Source organism: Notolepis coatsorum (genome assembly GCF_963971535.1).
Source record: "Notolepis coatsorum genome assembly, chromosome: 5".
Lineage (NCBI taxonomy): Eukaryota > Metazoa > Chordata > Actinopteri > Aulopiformes > Paralepididae > Notolepis > Notolepis coatsorum.
The window spans coordinates 43,244,160-43,269,211 of NC_140169.1; positions in this window are offsets into that span (position 1 = coordinate 43,244,160).

Genomic DNA, 25,052 nt, shown 5'->3' on the forward strand with positions numbered 1-25,052 from the left:
TCCCACACATCCTCCAGCATGCTCTTTGTGTTGGTGCATATTTTCCCTTCAACTCTGGGGTTATAAAGAATCTGATTATGTTTTTCCATCCAAACTCTTTCCATATCCTCGATCCTGTTGTTGAATGTTGCACCTCGCATATGTTACCCCATTCCTTCCCTGTTATTCCTATCTCTAGTTCTCTCTCCCATTTCTCCCTTATGTAGTCTGTCGTGTGTCCCTTGCTGGTCATTATAGCCCGGTGCATTTGGTGATTGGATCTAACAGTCCCTCCTTTTCTTTGAATAGTTCCCTATCTCCCACCAGAGCTTGTATCTTGTATCCCTCCCCTTCTTTTTCAATGTCTTTCCATCTTGCCTCATATCTGTCTTTACACCAGCACATCACTGCTCTCAGTTGTGCTGCATAATAATAATCTTGTAGGCTGGGTACTGCCATCCCTCCCTCTTCCTTTGGTAGTTGTAGTGTTTTATATCTGACCCGTGATCTTCTCCCCGCCCATATGAACCTCGATATCAGTCTGTCCCACTCCCTGAATTGATTCTGTGGTATTTGTATCGGTAGCGACTGGAACAGGTACAGTAATCTTGATAGTATGTTCATTTTAATGACCTCTATTCTTGAATTGAAGTCCAAGGGCATTACTGTCCATCTCTCTAAGTCTCTCTTGATGTTCTGATTTATCTGTGTATAGTTCGCCTCAAACAGTTTCCCCACCCCTCTCGTGATGTTCACCCCTAAGTATTTAATCTTGTCCATGTCCCATTTTATCCCGTACTGTTCCCTAATTTCCGTCGTTGGGGTATAGTTCCATGCTAAGGTCTGTGTCTTTGTCACGTTTAGTTTGTATCCTGAGTAGTGGCCATATTCCTTCAGTAGATCCATCAGTGCCGGGAAGCTCTTGTCTGGTTGTCTCATGTATACTATCACGTCGTCCGCAAATAGGCCTAGTTTATATTCCGTTCCCTTTATCCTTACTCCCTTGATGTCCTTGTTCTGTCTGATCAGTTGTGCCAGTGGTTCTATGAAAACTGCGAAGAGCGTTGGTGATAGACAACATCCCTGTCTGGTAGCCCTCTCTAATCTGATTCTATCCGTCAGGCTGCCATTCACCTTAACCCTCGCTGTCGGTTCTTGATATAGCGCCTTGATCATCTTCATTGCCCTCCCGTTCAGTCCGAATCTCATCAATGTTTTATATAAAAATGTCCAACTCACACTGTCGAATGCTTTTTCTGCATCTAGGCTAATCAATACCGCACTACCTCCTTGTTTTTGTATCTCCTCCACTATGTGTAATGTCTTTCTCACGTTGTCCTGTGTCTGTCTCCCTTTAATAAATCCAGTTTGATCTTCATCTATAATGTCTGGTATAAACGTCTCAAATCTTTTTGATATTATTGATGTATACATCTTGTAATCCATGTTGAGTATGGACACAGGTCTGAAACAACTACATAATTCTCTATCCTTCCCTTCCTTCGGTATCGTGGTGATTATGGCTTCCTTCCACGAGGGGGGCATTTTGCCCTCTTCCATCGTGTGTCTGAATGCCGCACTTAACATGGGTGCTAATTCTGTTCTAAATGTCTTGTAGAATTCCGATGGGAATCCGTCGCTCCCCGGAGATTTGTTGTTTTTAGCTCTACTAATTGCCTCTTCCATTTCTCGTTCCGTAATTATTTTATTTAATTCTTCATTCTGTTCTTTCCCTATCGATGGTAACTCTAGCTTCTCCAGATAAGCTTCTATTCCCTCTTCTCCCGCTGCCTTTGGCTGTGTGTATAGCTTCTCATAGTATTCTCTAAATGTCCTCTCTATTTCAGCTGGGTCCCTCAATACTTCATTAGTCTTTGTATCCCTTATTGTGTGTATCGTGTTTAGCTTCTGTTGCGTCCTAATTCTCCTAGCCAACAGTCTGGTTGCTTTTGGTCCCCCTTCATAGTACGTTTGTTTCATGAACCTCGCTTTCTTTTCTATTTCCGTCAATAATTCCCTATTTATCCTGGCCTTTACTTCCTTGATTTCTCCGAGCGTTTCTTGTTCTTTTGATATCTGGTGTCTCCTCTCTAGATCCTTCAGCTTCCCTATCAGATTGTGATATGTCTCCGTTCTGGCCTTCTTCAGCATTGCTGTCTTCTCCATCAATTTCCCCCTTATCACCACCTTCAGTGTGTCCCATAGAATGTTCGGGTCTACCTCCCCGTTGTCATTTTCCTCCTTATACCTGGCTATCTCCTCCTTGATCTGACTCACCACCCCTTGTTATTTAGTATTCCTACATTTAGCCTCCAGATCGTGTTCCTCCGTCTCCCTTCTAGATCTACTGTCAGATATATGGCACTGTGATCCGATATGTCCGCTACTCCTATTCTACTCTCCCGTACCCTATAACTGTCCCCCGTCGTCATCAAAAAATAGTCTATTCTCGCATATGTCACGTGTGGGTGTGAGTAATGTGTGTATTCCCTGTCCATGGCGTGCATCCCCATCCAAACGTCCGTAATTCCCATTTCCGTCATTTGAATATTCATATATCTGCTGATTTGTGTCCGTCTCTTCTTAGTACTCGTGGTGTCTATGTCGTGATTCAGTACCACATTAAAATCTCCCGTGCATATCAATATCCCTTCTAGTTCCATCACTATCATATCAAAAATGTTCTCATATACTGTAGCTCCCTCTCACTCTCCGGTGGTGCATACACATTCACTAACGTTACCATTTGACCCTCCATTTTCCCCTTCACCAGAACAAATCTTCCCTCCTTGTCTCTTACTTCCTTGATCAATTCAAATTTGACTGTGTTTTTGATTAACGTAATTACTCCTCTCCTCAAGGTCCGTTTAAAGGAACTATAGTATGCATTTTCATATCCAAATCTTTTCAGTTTCTCATGATCCTGTGCTATCAAATGTGTCTCCTGCAAAAAAATCACTTCCATCTCACTTTTTTTACACTTCAACATCACTTTGCCCCTCTTTATCGTATTATTCATTCCATTAACGTTTAACGACATCATTTTTATCCCTTTAACCTTTGTCATCTTTCTTCTTCTTTCGTCTGTTAGTCCCCCCCATGTCACAGTTATTCCCCCCTCCGGTTGTAGCCTCCGCTCTCTTCACCGAATACATATAATGATTAACATAAATAAAAAACATAAACTTTACATAAAGTGCTCCCAAGGCGTTCGGGGGGTCCCTTTGTCCCCCCCTGTCCCCTGCTGGTGGGTGAGGAGTAACTGCTCTCCTAGTGAGAGGCCTCCTCCTGACGGCTTGGGGGTCTGAAACCCTTGCCCCCATCCGCTCGTCATATTTGTCCAGCCTTCTTACTGTTTTTAGTGCTGTCGAGCTCCTGGTCAAAATGAAAGTCTTTCATTCTGTTCAAAGATCCCCATTTCCTAGGTCCCTCTCAATGTGGCTCATATGTTCCAATGTCTCTCCTTCCTCCTAAACACGTGTGTGGTGTCCTCTGTGTACCCCTCTTACTTTCTTTTCCTCCCCTCTATTTTCTATGTGATGTTTATTTATTCCCATAATTCCTTCCACTGTGTCACTCGCAGCGTGTGTCTATGTATTTGTTTCAATATGTTCTGCGTTCCGTCTATTATACCTAATTATATTTCCATTTATTTCCTTCATCAGTATGTGTATTATGTGTCCATGTTTATGTTATGTTTGTTCCTATATCCTGCCTCTACCTGGGAATGTGTGTTCATGTATATGTTATTTCAGTTTCTATATTTTGTCTCTATTTGGATAGTTTTTTCAATCTCTTGTGCGTGTACTCATCCCTTCGTCTCCTCCCGCCTCCTCTCCCCTCCTTCTCCGTCTCTGGCCTCCTCGTCTGTCTCCGCCTTCGGTCTGTCACGTCTCACCTCGGCCTTCTCCTCTCTCCTCCCTCCTCTCCCGGGTTTCGGTCTCCTACTCTGGACCACCTGCGTGCTTTCTCCAATCTCTGCTGCAGGCTCAGCATCTGGTCCTCCTGTCTCCTTCCTTCTCCGTCCTCCGCCATCTGCATCCCCCGTCGCCTCATCTCCCCCGCCGCCTCCCGCGTATGTCACCGTCCCTTCCTTCCAGTGAATCCTTAGCGAGGTCATGGGTGATTGGAATTTCATTCCGTTTTCTTTCAGAATTCTCTTCAGTCCCGCGTAAGACCTGCGTGTTATTGCCACCGCTGTCGAGTAATCGTGATCAAACGACAGTCTTTTCCCCTCGATTTCTATCTTCTTGGTCCACGCGGTTCTGAGTACCAATTCCTTAACCTCGAATCTCAGAAAGTTAATAATCACCGCCCTCGGTGGTCTGTCCGGTTGTGGTCTCGGAGCCAACGCCCTGTGGGCCCTCTGTATCTCCATTTTTTCCAGTCCCGTCTCCTTCAGTTGTTCTTTGATAAGCTTTTCCACATAATGGGTCACCGATTCCCCTTCGACTCCTTCTTTCAATCCCCATATTCTGATGTTATTTCTCCGTGACCTCCCCTCCATGTCCGACATCTTTGTCTCCATCTTTTCTTGTTGTTGAATCGCACTTGTTAATACCTCGTGTATCTCCGTGTTCCATTCTTCTGCTTGCGCCATTCTTGTTTGTAACTCGGTTACGTTTCTGTCCTGCTCCGCCATCTTCCCCTCCACCATTTTGAGTTCTGTATTTATTTCACCTCTGAAGTCCTCCTGTTCCTTCCTCAATTCCTCCCGTAACTTCCCAATATCGTTCCTTATCGTGTCCGTGTTCAGTTTTATGGTCGCTGTTATGGTCGCCAATATCCCGGCCTGCATGACCACGGCCGTCGGCCCATCCTGGCATTCCGTGTTTGTCCCAGCCGACCGTCCTCCTTCCTCCGCCTGTCCCTTCTCGGTCTCGCTTCGGGGGCTCTGCTCCATCAAATTCTCCTCTTCCTGTGAGTCTTCCATTTCTCTCTCCTTCACAATTGTTTTTTCCTCCTTCCTTCTCGTTTGCATCTTCATTTTTATTCACTTTTCGGGTCCTTTTGTATCCGTTTTTCACTCTTTTGACCAGGAGCTCCACCGCATGCGTGTTACCCGTCTGCTCTCATACCGGAAGTCCCAGATTTTGTTCTTAACTAGCATTTCCTCTTACTTTGTTCTTACCTGGGATTCAGCAAAGTTTTCTTATTGTCGCTTTTTTCTCAGGCAAGAACAAATTATAAGAGTGGTTGAGAGCACTCTTACCGAAATAAGAAACTCTTACCCAAAATAAAAATAAAATAAAAAAAGCATACCATTGGTTAATTGCCCCCAAATACAACTTTAAAAATACAGAACTTTTCAATAATAATAATTATTATTATTATAACTTATTGCGTGCGTTCTGTCTGAAATGGATTATATATTACTGTTAGAACAGTTATGCTCTGGCCGCCCAGGCCATTGATTGATTGAAGATTTTATTAACAGATTGCAGAATGGGTACAATACAGTACAGCTCAATACACACAATTGATAAGGGGATGCAGACCATGAGAAAGACTTTCGTCTTGTTTACATCAGGGTCCCCCATTTTCAATTCATAATGACATTTATGACATACACAACATACAGATATACAGATATATATCATGACATTTATGACATGACATACAGATATGCAGTACTGTATACGTAGCATAGAACGCATATTTAGAGATCGTCTATATCAGTGGTTCCCAAACTTCTGTTTTATGTATTGTGGACCACTAGATTGTTATCAAGAACATTTGCGGACCACCTCGTATGCAAACAGTAAAACATAAATAAATAAACAACTGACTTAAACCCAGTAATACACGAGACCCTCTTCTTGGACCAAGTAAGGTTTCGTTGATAATCCGATGTACAGTTACCCCCACCCCGCCAACCCATCCGCCCCCACCCCACCCCACCCACCCAACCACCTTCAATGTACACCCCCCCCCCCCCACACCCCACCCCACCTACCCAACCCCCCCCCCCCCCCCCCCCACCTCCTCCAATGTACAGTTTCTTCGTACTTTGCTGGAACGATTCATTTTGCACATACTGTATACAGTACGTGTGTATGCGCGCACTGCGGGAGGTGGCCAGAAGCACGCAACTAGCCAACTACTATTATATTACTACTATATTAATACAGTCTATTCCACTATATAGCTATAGGTGCTGTATGATGACAATACATATCTAATTTTGATCCATCGCAAAGCACTCCAGCGCTTGAATACGACCGGGGGATCCGATGCAGACCCACGGCTCTCGTATTATAATGAGCCCGCGTATATTTATATAAATGTATTGGATTGTATAGAGATACAGCGTTTATACATATAATTAACAATAGAACGGGCACCCAGTTTAGAATGAGTGAGATTCACCATCCAATAGATTCAATTATAATTTGTAATAGTTAAATAGGGGTAAGAATTTTAAAAAGTGTATACTTCTTCCTACTCCTTTTTCGAACAGGGTAAACTATGATTTGTTTATCTGTTTCTCTTTTTGTTGTCTTTTTTTATTATCTTTTGTATATGTCAAATGAACAGATATATTTTAGTTTTTATACTTGTTTCGAAAATAAAAATATTTCATTCATTCATTCACACTGTAGCACTCAAGTTTGAACACTTTGATGAACATTGTTACTCAGCTGATAGAGTTGTGCCCTTCCAGCTGACTTGTCGTACAGAACTTGTAAGTGGCTTTGGATAAAAGCGTTCAGCTAAATGACTAAATGTAAATATAAATGGGGACAACCTCTTACATTGGTCCATGGTTGCCCCGCCCCCTACACATGAACCGCTTGTCACAGAGACTTGCGGATGGACTCAGTGGGGAGATCCTTTCTGCTTTTCTACTTATTTTCTAGTCTCTCCCTAATGTCTAATTTGCCATCTTCTCTCTCTCTCTCTCTCTCTCTCTCTCTCTCTCTCTCTCTCTCTCTCTCTCTCTCTCTCTCTCTCTTCTCTCTCTCTCTCTCTCTCTCTCTCTCTCTCTCTCTCTCTCTCTCTCTCTCTCTCTCTCTCTCTCTGTGTCTCTGGTGTAGTATAATGAGACAGGCTGATTGAGGATTAATCTGAGTGTGTAATTATTTCCAGGATTTATGAATCCCTTCCTTGTAATTCAGTGAAGGGCCCACTGAATTACACCACTATCATTAAGGAATGTGTGTGTGTCCTTGTTTTACTATCCTTTTGGGGACCAAACGTCCCCACAAATGATGAAAACAACACCCCTATGAAAACCACGACATCTTTTACTTTAGCTAACGTTACTGTACTGCTCTACTACTACAAGCCGTTAAAATGTGTGCATCAATCTGCAGTTAATGACAAGAAGGTGGAGACATAGGGCTTGTAGTAGGGATGTCCGATATTATCGGCCGACCGATATTATCGGCCGATATCGGCAGTAAAATGTGATATCGGAAAATATCGGTATCGGTAAAAAAATAAAATAAAATAACAATATTTGTTATATATATATCCAGTGAAATTATTAGTTACCTGAAATTATTCCGTTTTTGGGGGGGGGGGGGAACCCTGCATATATCGGTATCGGTTGATATCGGTTGATATCGGTATCGGAAATTAAGAGTTGGACAATATCGGAATATCGGTATCGGTAAAAAAGCCAATATCGAGCATCCCTAGCTTGTAGTGGTGTTGGCTGAAGAAGCAAACAGCATAAGGGTGAGTTACTGATGCCTACAGCAACTTTCAAACAACGTTCAAATCTCAGGGAGTATTTCCCACTCCTTTTCAACATGGCTGTGCAGTGTGAACAGCGACCCCTGTTGTTTTATAGCAACACTACTATCACAGACGTCTAGGAAGGGAGATCCCCCCTTGAACGGCCCTTCTAAGGTTTCTCCCCTCCACACTGCCTGTGGTGCTTTTTTCCTATTGCTAGGTTTTTAGTGAGTTTTCCCTTACCTTCGCGTGGGGTATGTCTGGGAGTGTTGCATTCATTTATTTATTTTACATTTTATTTTGGATTTCATGGTGTTTTTGTTTTGTTTCTTGATTTATTGTGATGTTTCTTCTTGACTTGTTTAAAGAAGACGTGTCCGGCCCGTGTTTTGTCTCACCTTACACATAAATAAATTTGATTTGATTTGATTTGATTTATTGTTACATTTTTAAATGCATACTCAACATAGAGACAGAGCACAAATAGGCCCCGCCCCCACACCAGAGGGCAAAACATTCCATCACTCTCCATTGACTGTGTATTGTCTGACAGCACCTCCTTGTCATTTCGGTCAGCATGTCATGGTAAGCATTAAAAGATAAGCTAGAATGGGTGCTCATTTCCCCAAGGGGATCAATAAAGATATAGCTTATCTTATGTCCATATAGTGGGTCATAAATAGTTACCCCCACAATGAATGAAGGACGTGTGGTGTGTGCACATACATTTTATGTTGACTTTTGTGGCCTGTTGATTTGAAGCTAGAGTTGGAATTGATCATTTTAAAGAAATAATTTGACACCTTCTTGCCATGGAGTGATCATGTTTGTGAAGTGTCCTTGAGCAAGACACTTAAAGACCCCCCACTTAAAGTGGTCCCCCCTCCCATGTTGAAACCAAACCTACGCCCTGAAGAACGGGATTTCTCAGAAGTGTTCACTCATTTCTATGGTCAGGTTAGATTCTGACCAGACTTGATTGGATAAACAGTTTACTGTTAACTAGTTCAAGCTGTCTGTCAATGCAAATTTGATTAGTAGATTGATCGGTCTCAGTGTGTTAATTGATCAAGCCTTTGTTGGTTGATTAGTCTATTTTTATGCTTTTCCCCTCCACGCTGAGTGAATTATCTCCGTTTAATCTGGTAAATGCTAGATTTAAAGAGGCCCTTCTGCATGATTGTAAGCTATGTAGGAAACATAATTTTACACATTGCATTCATTCATTAAAACCTTTATTTAAATGAATAGATCATTGAGGTTGTCCTCATTTACAATTACATTGATGCCAAGTGATGCAGACAGAAAGAAATGTGTTAATTAAATGAAGTAATTGATTGATTAACAAAGTCCTATGACTGAATCTAATTGAGAACAGGGATGTCCGATATTATCGGCCTACCGATATTGGCATTAAAATGTAATATCAGAAATGATCGGTATCGGTTTTCAAAAGAAAATCTTTTTATTTTTTAATTGTTTTTGCATTATTTAACCTTTATTTACCCAGGCAAGCAAATAAGAACTAATTCTTATTTAATTTATGCATAATGTTGTGTTAATTCCACAACAAGAGATATGTAATGTTAATTACCTGAAATTATTCCATTTCTTTGGGGGGGAAACCCTGCATATATCGGTATCGGTTGATATCGGTATCGGAAATTAAGAGTTGGACAATATCGGTATATCGGATATCGGTAAAAAAGCCAATATCGAACATCCCTAAGGACAACCCTACCTGGAACCTACTGGTGCTGTTATCTAAGGCTGAGACCACTTATCGATTTATCGATGATTATCGTTAACTGCGTGAAATCGTTAAGTGGCATCACTTAACATTTTTTTTTTAATACTTTATACTATTCTAGAATACTAGGTCTTGTGGCATGTTTTAGTTAAAACATCCCCATTTCATGTTCAAATTCAGTTGAATTGCAACTCTGCACTGTGCATTCAACATGCAGTGCACTCCTCCATCACATCCAGAGACCAGACTATAACATGAGAAGGATCACTGTGGTCGTTTTGAATGGGGAAATCTGTAACACTAAATATGGCGGCAACGACAAAGAATTGCTGCAAAATAAACATACATTATATATATAAATATTATATATATTTTTTTAATACTAATAGAAATATCGATATTTATCGATAATTTGGTCCCGATTTATCAATTCTTCCAAATGCCATATCGTCTCAGCCTTACTGTTCTCACAGAGCTACAGCCCTACCTGGACCCTACTGCTGCTGTTCTCACAGAGCTACAGCCCTACCTGGACCCTACTGCTGCTGTTCTCACAGAGCTACAGCCCTACCTGGACCCTACTGCTGCTGTTCTCACAGAGCTACAGCCCTACCTGGACCCTACTGCTGCTGTTCTCCTACAGAGCTACAGCCCTACCTGGACCCTACTGCTGCTGTTCTCACAGAGCTACAGCCCTACCTGGACCCTACTGCTGCTGTTCTCACAGAGCTACAGCCCTACCTGGACCCTACTGCTGCCTGTCTCCTACAGAGCTACAGCCCTACCTGGACCCTACTGCTGCTGTTCTCCTACAGAGCTACAGCCCTACCTGGACCCTACTGCTGCTGTTCTCACAGAGCTACAGCCCTACCTGGACCCTACTGCTGCTGTTCTCACAGAGCTACAGCCCTACCTGGACCCTACTGCTGCTGTTCTCACAGAGCTACAGCCCTACCTGGACCCTACTGCTGCTGTTCTCACAGAGCTACAGCCCTACCTGGACCCTACTGCTGCTGTTCTCACAGAGCTACAGCCCTACCTGGACCCTACTGCTGCTGTTCTCACAGAGCTACAGCCCTACCTGGACCCTACTGCTGCTGTTCTCACAGAGCTACAGCCCTACCTGGACCCTACTGCTGCTGTTCTCACAGAGCTACAGCCCTACCTGGACCCTACTGCTGCTGTTCTCCTACAGAGCTACAGCCTACCTGGACCCTACTGCTGCTGTTCTCCTACAGAGCTACAGCCCTACCTGGACCCTACTGCTGCTGTTCTCACAGAGCTACAGCCCTGTTTCATGTTTTCAAGTTTGTTTTTTATTTGTCACATATAACGTACACGTACTTTACAGTGAAATGCTTGGTTATAGGTCGTATAGCTTACGCTCTGCTCTTAGTGGAACTATCCCTTTATCCAATCTAATATTGAAAATAACTTTCACATGTACACACCCCTATTCACCTCCGCCTGGCCACACCCACATCCAGGGACGTGCACAGGACGTTAGAGGGGCAGGTGCTCAAAGGCAGAAAAGGGCACTATACCTGTGTGTCTTTTAACCGCACGTATTGCACAAGCCCGATTTTTAAGGGCCCTTTTCGGGCGGGGGGGGCCCCTGTTTATGCTTTTTGGGGGATTTTGGTGATCAAATATTGAATATTGAACTATAATAATCAGTGCAGGAGTTCACTTATCCTTGAAAGACACTTTTATCACTGACTTAAAAGGCCCATACATCTCCATAAATGTTCAGGGGGGAGGGAATAAGTGCTTACCCTACAGACCCCAAGAAGTGCTGTATATTCTGTATTGTATAAATGCATTTTTTATCCCAATACCGATTTGTATTTGAGATTCCCAAATCCCATCGGACTTGACTTCTTCGTGTCCCTCAATGAGTGTAATACCAGCATTCAACTGTATGCGCCACAGCGGTTTCTATCATCATCATCATCACCACCCAAGCTATGCATAAAATATAGGTCCGCGGAGAGGCACGCTGAGGAGGCCGTGCAAACTGCAATGGAATATGGGGCATCTCTCTCTCTTTACCTAATATTTTGATTCTATCCTGACATTTTTCAGTTGGAAGGGCAGTCTATATGCGTAACGGCAAAAAAAATTAAAAATAAAAGGGCACTTTTTTTACGAGGCTCAAAAAGGCAGGTGCTCAAGGACCCCTTGGGCTCTATGTGTGCACGTGCCTGCCCACATCCGCTCCTACATAAGCGGGTCGTGGCCACACAATCAGCTCCTGGGGCCGTGATTTCGAGTCTGCGGTTCAATTCCCCTTTTTTCCTTTTTTTCTTTTGGATAAAAGAGGAAAAGACAGCGGCTGTCTGTAGTGTTGGCCTGTATTGCTATTCTCACGTTGTACAGCTTCAGTAGTAGCCGCTTAGCTTGCCACTGCGTTAGCTGGCGGTTACGCTCGGCTAGAAATGTTAGCTTGATGCTATCAGTTAGCCTGGAGTTAGCTGTTAGCTTATGCTACAACCATTGGCGTAGCCGTGAGGATAGCGGGCCCTGGCACTCTGACTACGACGTCATCTCTGGCAGAAGATGTCGTCGGGCCTGCGCCATGACCGGCTGCAGGAGGGGGGCGTCACGCCGGAGCGAGGCTCCAGCCGTCGCCGCTTCTGGCCTTGCCAGCGAGAGGCCTCGTCAACGTGGTAGACCAACCTGTGTTACGGCCTTTCGTCCTGCGTACGTAGGTGCAGGTAAGATGTCCGTAGGACATTGCTCCACTCTTCCTTCCTCCCCCTCCCGATTGTTTTTGGTTAATAACGATGTCTTTGTTTAACAAAAATATTTTACTTCACTACATTTGGAGATACGATGTGTGGTGTGAAAATTGTCTTGGTCGCTTTTGTATAGCTTAGGTTAGCATTGGCCAAGGCTTATGTCTTCTCTCTACCTAAAAACAGCGTAAAAAGAGTAAAAATGAACTGGGTTTTTTGTTGTATGATGAGAAGTTGTGTGTGTTCATGTAACGTTTAGACAACGTGGCTGAGTCCACAACTGGCTGGGTGTTACCCTACAACGCTGTACATAGTGGCATATGATCGAGGGCCTGAGTCCCTCTCTTAGCTTGTTATTCTTTACTTAAGGGTAATGATAAAAATAACGAGTGGCAAGTTTTCACACATAAGCCCTCAAATATGATTTTGTTTACAAAATGTGTGTTGATTCACTATATTCTTGGGGATACGGTGTAATCCCTCAGCTACTGCTGGGGTTGTGCTCTTGCTTAGAGAGAGGCATTTTTCTCTGGAAATTGTTTGGTCGCTATTATGTAGACTTAGCAAGGCCTGTAACCAGCACTTGATCGAGGACTTATGTCTTCTCTCATCATAGAAAACGGCGTTCCTCTTGCAGTAGTGAGAGTGAACTTTTTGCCCTTTTTTATTGTGATAGAGGGTTGTGTGTATCGTGTTTTCACGTTTAAGTAAACGTGGCATTGAGTCCACAACTGGGTTAGGTGTTGGCCTACAGAAGTTACATGTGTAGCGCTTGTACCAAGGCCTTTAGCCCCTCTCTTTGGGCTGTGTTTTTTCTTACTTTAGGGTAAAGGTGTACAAATGCAGGTGGCAAGTTCGCACATGAGCCTGAAGCCGTGTATAGAGCCAGTTTTTGCACAAACGAGGTTATCGTCTGTGGCTGGTGTCAAGTTATGTGGTTTTTTTCCCTTGGTACCAGTGCTGCCCAAACTTGAAAAACGGCTTGAAACCTCAACAGAGGACGCTGGGACAACTCAACTCCAATTTTGCAGATTTTAATGACTTCTCATGGTCCAACACATCATCATTCCAAACATGTTGTAGTCATTGAAATCATGTTGAAGGTAGCACCATTGAATGTAGCATCATCAAAAGTGGCATCATCGAGAGTAGGTTGAAAACCAATGGCGTCTCTGGAGTGATTCCCTCACTGAACCCTCTTTTACTGGTCTAAATGGGAATTCTTTTACCCACTGAAGGAGCCCAATCCTTCCCCTGCACAGAAAATCTTTCTCTCTGCCTCTCCACTCCAAGATGGCATCCACACCTGAATTGCATTGCTGCTCATTACCCCCTGCAGCAATAAACTCCCATCACAGCAGCTCAGGGTTGGCGGCCATCTTGTCATAAATCATACCCCTTAGAATGTATTAGGAAAAATGAACCATTCCCACATTGTATATATATAATATAAATAATATATAATATAAAACAAACATAAATGTAGACATTGTCTTAACAGCTGGCGTGCAGAATGTGAAGCTGTTACCCTAACAGATATAATGCGCTTTCATGTAGTGCGCTACGACTGGTGTCATGGCTCTGCTTTGTTGTTGCATCGTATCAGGGGTGAGGGGTTATAAGGGGTGGACTAATAAATCCCTCCCCCCCTTTACTGATTGGCCGGGAGGTGGGACCTCCTGCCTGTCAGTCTCCCTGTCGGCTGAGGGGTCAGCGCATCACAGGGAGGGGGGTGGTCCCTGGTTCCACTGTTAGGATGGGTGGGTCACAGGATTTCCCCCCGGCCATGGAATACGTCACTGGGCGCGTTTTCCTATTGGCCATGAGACATCCGTGAGTTTACAGGCTCTGTGCTGCAGACCGCTGTCATTGTCAAAGTTGGATGATGCGATGCATTCGAAAACTGTTCGTTTTCTGCTCTGCTCTCTATTACTGTGTATTGGGCCGTTGGTCACTTGGCCCAATTATTATTACATGTATCTTTTTCAATTGTTACTCACATAGAGGTCTCTCTGGGGGAACTTCTGTCTTCCCCTCTTATGTAAAGAGCAGAATTGACAGGGTTGCCCTCAGACGCGTCATATGAGACCTGTGTCTGTGTCTTATTGACCGGCTTCCTGCTGCTCGTCCCAGACAGCATGGAGGGAACGTTGTCTGGTGTTTCTTATTAAAATTCACCATTGATGTGTTTCGGATTCTTGACGTGCATGTAGCGCTGGCCCTGGGTGCTTCCAATGAAACTGCGTTTTTTATGCGGGCGACTGGGAAGGAGATTTTTATCTCTACCGAGCACCAGTGCACTAGGTTAGACTCGATGACTCACGTGCATCTCCGGGGGGAGATGACGGAGTAGATCATTACATTGGTGGAGGGGTCTCACGCCCATGAGGTGGGCCACCAGGAGCAGCACATTCACGTACTGTCCATCTTGGTGGCGCCCTCTGTGATGTTTTAGATCGACACACGTACCACCCCCCTCTTAGGACTGGGGATGGCGGCGTGACTAGGACGCGGGACTGGTTCTGGTTGCGCCGGACCAGGTCAGTTAACCCGTTGTCCGCCGGGGCGCAGATCTGCTGTTCTGGTACCCCGAAGGACTGCTTTTCCGGGGGGGAAATGCCAGGTCGGTCCGGGCTTCACAGGGATTGATGTCGTGGATGTGTGTGTCATATGTATGCCACTACGAGTTGCCCATAACAGTGACGTGCTTGGTCCATACTGTGTTGTACCTTGCGCTGTGTTAGGGGGCCTGGTCCTTCTCCATTGTTTCACCCCTCCCTCCCCCTGCTTGGCGGGGATGGGAGGGGGCTGTCGGGGTGGTTGCTGTCAGCCCCTCTAGGCATCCCTGTGTAGGTCCCGGTCCGCCAGGCCCAGGTCCGGATTCGTTCTCGTCGACCTGTTGGGTTAACCCTTTGAAAACTGAAACACTTGTACTGCTTGTATAGCCTGTGTATACGCGCAATTATGTTTCTACGTTTTCTTGGTGGGTTAAGGGAACAACCGCCTCCTGTTAAACTAAACATAGGGAGGTGTTGGTAGCAGAGTCGACTCTCGGGTTGAGGCCGGGCTTGACCCCGTCTGCCCGAGAGTGTGTCCCTGCATCTTTCATGACGTCTGCCAATTGTGTCAGCCTCTCCTTTGAACCTCAACCCCGCTGGATGGGGGGTCGGGTTTGTGGAGGTCATGACATGGTGCACAGCATACCGAACACCCCTTCCGCCGAGTACTGTTCTCACAGTAGACCCCTTAGGCACCTGTCTAGTCCGCAGTGCTCCAGGCACAGGTCGAGTTCTGGCCTGTTGCCTGGATTGTCTCCCCGGCGCGCCGTCTGGCCCCACAGTATTGTGGGGGGGTAGCCTCTTGGGGCTTACAGCCATGCCAACCTGGACACGCCCGATCTCGTCAGATCTCGGAAACTAAGCAGGTTCGGCCGTGGTTAGTTCTTGGATGGGAGACCCCCTGGGAATACCAGGTGCAGTAAGCTACAGTGCTTCAGAGCGGCGTGCCAGGGGGGAAGGGTCTGCTCTTGTGATGTCACCAGTGACCGTCTGGTGGGGCCCCGATGCTGCGGCCTCGTTGGCCTCACCAGGCCCCTTTTTTCGGGAGGTCCTGGCCCTCAGGTTGTCCTAGCGCTGGGACCTCCTCCGCGCTCCGCTGCTACGGCCTTACCACGGGGTTGGGTTCTTGACCTTCGACCCCATGATGTTGGGGGCTGTGACGGAGGTGTTTTTGCTTCCCGTCCGTTCCCTGGTGGCATGTGGGATGCGCGCCTGGGTGGTCGCGGGTCCTTCTGAGTGAAGGTAAGTCCCACGGTCTGCTCACCCTGTGCGTTTTGATGTGCTAAACCCTCTTCGCACAGTCGGATCCGATTCCCTCCCGTCCTCCACTAGGGGGGTCCAGGGGGCTCGGGTCCTCCCTGGTTCTGATGGTGTGTGTGTGTGTGTGTGTGTGTGTGTGTGTGTGTGTGTGTGTGTGTGTGTGCGTGCGTGTGTGTGTGTGTGTGAAAGACCTGTGCTTGATCCCTCCTTTATAGGTGTTAACCTACTTGTGATTGAGTGCTAGAAAGTGGCTTGTTTGATGGAGTGGGGGTGGGGGCATTTGCCATAGCCACCTGAGCGTGGTAAATCCATGATAGTGGAAGGTGGGGGTTGGGGGCATGACTTCCTCTCTGCTCACAGGCTGAATGTAACCGGTAAGCAAGGCTCTCTGTCACCTGTTCCTTTTGAACGCCTCAGCTTCAATGGGTACAGAACACATGGCCTTGCCTTTGGCTACCACCAATAGATTGCTTTAAAAGAGGTGTTTTACATTTACATTTTGTCATTTAGCTGACGCTTTTGTCCAAAGCCACTTACAAGTCAGCAGGAAGGGTACAACTTTTGGCAGTAATATTGTTCGTCAAACAGTGTCGAACTTGAGTGCTACAGTCTTGAGTGCATAGTAGTATAGACATAATGGTATAGTACTAGGTAGTAATATAGGCAAGGTAGATTACTTAGTAGAAAAGTGCATAATAGTAATAATTTTTTTATTTTTATTTTCTTTATTTCAGATTGATTGATTGAAGAAGTGTGTTTTAGGTGGGTTTTGGCCATCTTGACTGTGGTGGGAAGTTCTTTTTACCATTGTGGAATGAGGACAGGGGGCGCTTATATTGAGAATCATGATAGTTGTCTGAATTAACGCTGAAAAGCAATTAAGTCAGATATCTATTTCTGAAATATTTAGGAAGTGCCGAAGAAACCCTCCCCAGCATGTCCAAATGACTACAGACCGGTGGCACTCACCTCTGTGGTCATGAAATGTTTCGAGAGGCTGGTCAAGGACCACATTTGTGCCTCCCTCCCCAGTGATATGGACCCTATGCAATTTGCATACAGGACAAACAGGTCCACCGACGACGCGGTCTCCCAGGTACTGCACAGCACCCTCTCGCACCTTGACCGTCAGAAGGGGGGCTATGTGAGACTGTTGTTCATTGACTACAGCTCAGCGTTCAACACCATAGTCCCCACCAGACTGGTGGACAAGCTGATCGAGCTAGGTCTGAGCTCCGCCCTGAGCGCCTGGGTACTGGACTTTCTGAGCGAAAGACCCCAGGCGGTCAGGGTGGGGGGTCAGACCTCCAACACCATCACCCTGAGCATCGGGTCCCCCCAGGGCTGTGTTCTGAGCCCCCTGCTGTACTCACTCTACACACACGACTGTGTGGCCATGTTCAGCTCCAACTCCATAGTGAAGTTCGCAGACGACACGGTGGTGGTGGGGCTGATCTCGGACAACGACGAGAAGGCCTACCGGGAGGAGGTTGAGGTACTGGAACGCTGGTGCCAGGACAACAGCCTGCTCCTGAACATTGGTAAAACCAAGGAGCTGATTGTGGATTATAGGAGAGGACAGCAGGAGACGCACACACCACTGATGATTAACGGGGCTACCGTGGACAGGGTGAGCAGCTTCAAGTACCTGGGGGTCCACATCTCAGAGGACCTGACATGGTCAACACACATAGACACAGTAGTAAAGAAGGCGAAACAGCGTCTCTACCACCTGAGACAGTTAAGGAAGTTCAGAGTATCGGGAAAGATACTCCAGTCCTTCTACTCAGGAGCTGTAGAGAGCATCCTGACCGGAAACATCACTGCCTGGTATGGAAACAGCACGGCACAGGACAAGAAGGCCCTACAGAGAGTGGTGCGCTCAGCCGAGCGTACCACGGGTATTGCACTACCCCCCCTGCAGGTTCTATACAACAAGAGGTGCAAATCCAGAGCCTGCAGGATAATGAAAGACCCTCACCACCCCAATAACAGCCTGTTTCAGCTGCTGAGGTCAGGCAGACGCCTGCGAACCCCAGCTACTAGGACAGAGCGGCTTAGGCTCAGCTTCTTCCCCCAGGCCATCAGAGCCATGAACAATGAACATTGAGTGCTCAGAACATTGAACTGTCCACACACAAGCACACATGAACACACACACGACACGCACACTGTGCACGCTCACACACGAGCAGCCACTTAACACTTCAACATGAGCGGGCACACACTCATGTCGCACACACGCACACTTATGGCCAAAGGAAAGGACACTTTAAATTAGAATAACAGGAACAGTGTATTGCACTACCAAAGCTAACTAGCATGTCCCATATGCTCTGTAAATAACTATGTACAGATACCGAGATGTCACTCCATGTTACCTGTTACCTGTTACTGCACAATGTTGTTTTCTTCTTTTGATTCTATTACATGTACCACTGTATTGCACATCGTTGCGGGCAAGACCACCCGCATTTCATTGTATACCTGTATGCCGTGACAATTAAAACTCTTGACTTGACTTGAATGTCAATTGAAAACTACAGTGTCGGTTTTATACTGTATGACACATTGCATGACCATGCAGTCCATTATGATGAACATGGACTGGATTATCTGACATCATTCTCCACACCCCATTCTCTTTTTTTTTTATCCACTTTTTCTCCCATTTTCTATATTTTCTCCCATCCCAATTTCGTATCATCCAATCCAACCCTCCCCTGTCACGAACGCTGTTTCTTGCCTCCCACAAGCCGGCTGCAATGTGGACTAAGTCATACATAGCACAAGTCCCCTCCGGTACTTGAGGTAACAGCAGTCGCATCTTTTCACCTGCGCAGCTCGATCTCTCAGTGTCGAGGAGTAACGCGTGGGAGGCTCACGCTGCCCCCGACACTGATTCTACTGCGCAGGCGCACCAACCGACCTGTAGGAGTCGCTGTCCACAACGCCCGATCCCCACCCATCAGTTTCCCACCCCCTAATACGGCCAATGTGTATTAGTATGAACGACCAGCTAAACTCAAAGCAATGTGGAGCACTGGGCTCGAACAGGCAAGCCCAGCGTCTCCGTCATTCGTGGCGAGCGCCTTGCCCACTACGCCACGTAGCCGCCCCCTCCACACCCCATTCTCTAACACAGTGCTTCTCAAACTTTTTCTGTCAGGCCCCCCTTTGGCGGACCAAAATATTTTGCCCCTCCCCCCCCCCCCCCCCGCCAACAAAATAGTCATGAAATGGGCCATGTTTAAATTTATTGAAATAACACCAATATCGTGACCTTTCAAATTGGCCCTATATTTTGTTTTCAGAGCTGTCATGGATGAAAAGCCAGCTTCACACAGATACTGTATGTGGTGCTGAATGGTATCAACACCTTAACTGCTGCATCATGAGATACTTGGTGGGCCATGAGATGAGATACTTGGTAGTGGTACTCAGCACCACACTCTGAAACTAGCTCTCCAGGTGGTATCAGATGAGATTTCAAAGAGTTCTTCCAAGAGTTTGGATGGAGATGTGTCAGGAAGCTTTGTCTCAATGTTGTCTGTAAAGTTTTTTTTTATCCAGAGTAACTTGGTGATCCTTTTCTGTGTTTTATTAAATAATGATTTTCAGATTTTGAGAAATGGCATTTTCATGGAGAACAGTGCAGCTGCAACAGATAGCATTTTAGTGATAATTTTCTGTAATCCAAAAAAAAAAAAAAAAAATCTTTTATTTTTTTTTAAATACATCTCAAGGCCCCCCTGTCTGCCTCTGCGCCCCCCCTGGGGGGCGCGCCCCCCACTTTGAGAAACACTGCTCTAACACGTTGATCTGGTAATGGGCTGCGATGAATCACAATTTAGTGCAAATATAACATGTTGGAAGTGGACCCTGCTACGCGCCACCTGTGGATTTTTAAGGTATTCCTTTATTGATCCCCTTGGGGGAATGTTGGGCGTTATAGCAGGGGAGGGGGAGGGGAGGTACAGGAATGGACAGGGTACCAGACATACATAATAATAGGCAATACAATTAAATCTGAATATAAAAATAGGAGAAACAAAAAACAAAGGTGCAGATGAGGGTCTGTATGCCCTATCGGTTATATTATACATTACAATAAAGAATTAGGTACCCTAACTGGCTTGATATATGCCATACGTTGTAGTCTGTGCTGGTTGTGGTGGTTAAAAGTCAGAGACACTTAGTGGTCAGACATTCCTAACAGTTCTGGAGCTCTGCAGCCATTAGTGCTCCAGCTGCTGGTAGCGGTCCACGCTCATGGTTGTGGAGCCTGATGGTCGCCAGGACCAGCGGCGTCATTTCAGTAAAACCAAGGTATGGTGAGGAGGGGGAGGGGGGATAGGGGGGGTTCCCCCCCCCCCCCCCCCCTCTGTGGATTTTTTGTCAAATCAGTTGTGCAATAGTCACTTTTGGTGATATTTAACATTTGACATCTAGGACACAGGACTACACAAGCATTTTTAGTATACAATGTGTCAACAGACTAAAGCAGGGAACCACAATATTTTGCATACAAATTATGCAGAATGTAATATCATAACTGTCTATTATTTTTCTTGCAATTGAGCCAATTTTCATTAGGTACGGTTCTGAGGTGTGTGTTCAACAGAATGCAGTAACAAAACACGTTCACAAAATGTATGGGTTACTGAATGCTGAACTGCACTGTTATAATCACTAAGCCATTGTAAGACCTTACCTGTGTCCCTGTATCACTTGTCTCTGCTGCCCTTTGATAAAAAAAACTTCTGTATGTCCATTTTAATTTATTTTGCATATTTCAGTTAGTCACATTAAAAGTCACCTAGTAAAAGTGAGATAATTGACAATATCAAAACATGCTAGGGCTGTACCGAATAGTTCGAAGCTTCGTTCATAATGTTGACATTCTAATTTTAAATCAACATAAAAAATTGTAATTATAAAAAATAAAATAATTGGTTTTTTATTTTTTTTATTTTACAATTTTTATTTGCCAAGGTATGGCGAGTGCCATACCTTGCCATACCAAAACGACGCCCCTGGCCGGGACGAAGGACTGGCGAGGCAGTTCGTGCTCCTCATCTTAGCTAGCTCCTCATAGTGGGGGTGGGAGGGTTCTCTCCAGGATAGCGGCCAGCTTCCTTCTCATCCTCTCTGCCACCGCCGGTCCGCCTCTAGTCTGACCAGCTCGACTCCCACCACGGCCCACGGAGCTAGCCTTCCTCAGCAGCTTGTTCAGTGTGTTGGTATCCCTTGAGTGATGTAGCCCCCCCCCAGCATACGGGAAAAATATAGGATGCTGGCGACTACAGACCAAAAGAAAACGACTGCGGCAGTCTATTGCACACATTGAAGGAGCCCAGTAGTTACTGAGACATATATCTATTGGTAAATATTGCTGAGACAATTAGGGAGTGGGTAGGGATGGGCAAGTTCTCACAAAATCACTATGCGATAGTCACTGAGAACTATTCGAATACTAATCGAAAATGAGAGATAATCAAACAAGCGAGCTAGCTGCCTGCTGTCATTCAAAAGCCTCCACTGAAATCCCTGACCGGATACACTCACATTATTGAAAGGACTTTGTAGAGCCTTTACTATAAGCCTACTGCGAGGGGCAACTGGGTTGAGTTGAGTTGAGTTAGACCATTATCAACCAAAAATATATACGAAAACTATATATATATATTTTTTATACAATATTTGTATTGGGTTTACAGTACACATTTCAGGTTTTCATTGCCGTCAGTTATTCTTAGTTCCTTTTCTCCACAAGTGTCTACAAGTATACCCACATACCCCCTCCCCCCTCCCTTTTCTCTCTCTTAGCATCTTTGAGTCTGTTTTTACTGTTGTCATATAGAAATAATACGTACATTCATTGGTACCTCCAGTAAAATAGCTCGTACATAAATAAAAATAATTGAAAAGAAGAAAAAAATAAATACAAATAAAAATAAAAATAAATAAATGACATCTTTATAACACCTTCACTGACGTGCCTCCGCTCTTCCCCGGGGTCCGGGTCACGACTGACCACGGGAGAGAGCGGGTCCGGGTCACGACTGACCACGGGAGAGAGCGGGGTCCGGGTCACGACTGACCACGGGAGAGAGCGGGGGGACTCCTCCTATAGCAGCCCTCCTATATCTGTGAGGAGTGGGTTTTGAACCTAGCCCAATCGCTGAACACAGGAGAGGAGAATGGAGCGTTTCAAGGGGTTTTAATGGTATTTCCCAAGCAGACAAGTACACATCAGGAATGTGCAACAGACAGGGGTTAGAATGTTCTTGGGGGGTGAGGACAGGTGCCCTCCCAGTGCAGCTGTGGGCAGAAGACACAGGTCTGTGTCGGGAGACAGAGAGCAGGAACACTCCTGTGCAGCACGAGATGTCCAGACAGGAAGGTGCACTGGAACGGGGGTCCTGGGCACAAGAGAAACAGATTAGAGCAAGGAATAGTCACAAGAGCAGGTTAGCAGGGCTTCAGGCCGAGACGTCGTACCTAGGTAGTGATGTTTAACACCACGACGACTTCTGGTCAGCGTCGTCCGGTAGAAGTAGGGTCCTCATCAACGGGGGATGGGATACAGCTGTGAGGAGTGAGGTACCTGACAGCGTGTGAATCAGGGGGATGAAGTGCAGCTGGGCTGAGTGACGGGAGGTGAAGGGATGCTGGCCATATAAGGGCGTGAGGCTTCCGCCGTGGTGGATAAAGAGGGGTGCGTGGTGGATAGGAAGGAGGATGAAGAGGGGTGGATGTGAGGGGAAAAGGAGGGGGAGTGAAGTACGCTCGTGCTGTGATTATGACAATATCTTCCCTTCTCAGATAGTCATTAAATGGTTTCCATATATCCTCGTAAACCTCTATATTGTTCCTGAGGATATATGTTATTCTCTCCATTGACATGCATTGTGCCATGTTCTTAATCCAAGCACCGATTGTGGGTGCGTCTATTTCTTCCAATTGAAAGCTATTGTTCTTTTTGCCTGCAGTATAGCAAAATCAATAAATTTAAATTGTTTGGTTCTCAGGTTGAGAAAAACTATTTGTATTTTTACAAACGAAACGCAGACCTATACAGCACATCAACACGACACGGTCCCTTGCACCACCTGCCGCTCGTCACCCACTGATCAGTATAAATGGGTAACCACCCCCTGTGGTGGTTGCCATGGTGACTGACAATGCCACACCTCTGCACCGTGAGTTAAAATAAAACAAAATAAACAGAAAGGCATTTTGGCTCCAACAGACTTTTATGTTTCTTCTTTTTATACTTCCATCCTAAACCAGTAGTTATGTGTGTATAACGAGTAGGAATGTCCGATATTATCGGCCGATATCGGCATTAAAATGTGATATCGGAAAATATCGGTATCGGTTTTCAAAAAAGAAATTAAATTAAATAAAGAAAATATATAGAAATGATGTCCGATATTATCGGCCTACCGATATTATCGGCCGATATCGGCATTAAAATGTGATATCGGTTGATATCGGTATCGGAAATTAAGAGTTGGACAATATCGGTATATCGGTATCGGTAAAAAAGCCAATATCGAGCATCCCTAATAACGAGTGTTTTCCCCTGTGATAATGTTCTTTAATAATTTCTGTCCTTTAACATCCTTTAAGCTTTTCTAAGGGGCTTTTGTTTGCCTGCTGCCTGCAACCAATGCAGTCATCTGAGTGTCACAATGTAGTATCTTTTCATCCAACAGATCCGTTTTGTACGACACTAGTCTAACCTGAAAGACGGCGTTTACAAAAGGAAAACACTGTACACACAACTGAAGGAATGCCTTGCTGCAGATGCCAAGTTTTGAAATCCTGAGCTGCTGCTGCTGTAATACATTACCCCCCCCCCCCCCCCCCCACACACACACACGCACACGCACGCACGCACTTTGAGCGCATCACGTCTGTTGGCTGCCGTGGATGTTAGAGGCTGTGTTGCCATGAAAATGGAAAGGGGGTGATGGAGAAAAGCAGTAGAGAGAGAGAGAGAGTATGAGAGAGAGAGGTAGCGAGAGAGAGAGAGAGAGAGAGGGTGTAGAGAGAGACAGAGAGAGAGAGGGGGGGGGAGGGAGAGAGAGAGGTAGAGAGAGAGGTGTAGAGAGAGAGAGAGGTAGGTAGCGAGAGAGAGACAGAGAGAGAGACAGAGAGAGAGAGGGGGGAGGGAAAGAGAGAGAGGTAGAGAGAGAGGTGTAGAGAGAGAGAGAGAGGGGGGAGGGGAGGGAAAGAGAGAGAGAGGTAGAAAGAAAGAGAGGTGTAGAGAGAGAGACAGAGAGAGGAGAGAGAGAGAGAGAGGAGAGAGAGAGAGGGAGGGAGGGAGAGAGAGAGAGGGGGGAGGGAGAGAGGGGAGAGAGAACATGCATGTGTTTGCCGGTATGAGAGAGAGAGAGGAGAGAGAGAGAGAGAGAGAGACAGAGAGAGAGAGAGAGAGAGCAGAGAGAGAGAGAGAGAGACAGAGAGAGAGACAGAGAGAGAGAGAGACAGAGAGAGAGAGAAGAGAGAGAGAGAGAGAGAGAGAGAGAGAGAGAGAGAGAGAGAGAGAGAGAGAGAGAGAGAGAGAGAGAGAACATGCATGTGTTGCCGGTATCTTGACAGAGTGCAGGAGAGGAGAGACGTTAGGAGACTGTTCAAGGATATTCATCATTAATAACCTGCTTCTGCTGGGAACAGCCTACCAGACGGCTGTGTGTACGGTAAGCTGTGTTTTAGTCACCGATAACTGAAAATGATTTTGTTGCTGTCATTGTGTTCCGTTCTGCTCGTGACTTCAAGAGGAAGGAGGAAGCCATGCATCATGTCGTCACATGAATGATGCACAGCCGTTTTCCCCCCCCCACACTTGTTTATGGTTTTTCTCTCTCTCTCTTCTCTTTCATTCTCTCGTCTCTCTCTCTCTCTCTCTCTCTCTCTCTCTCTCTCTCTCTCTCTCTCTCTCTCTCTCTTTCTCTCTACGCATCTCCTGCCTCCTCTCTTGGCTCTCTGTCTCTTCTCTTTATATCTGTCTATCTCTCTTTCTGTCTCCTATCTTTTCACTCTCTTTTCTCTTTCTCTGTCTCTCTACGCCTT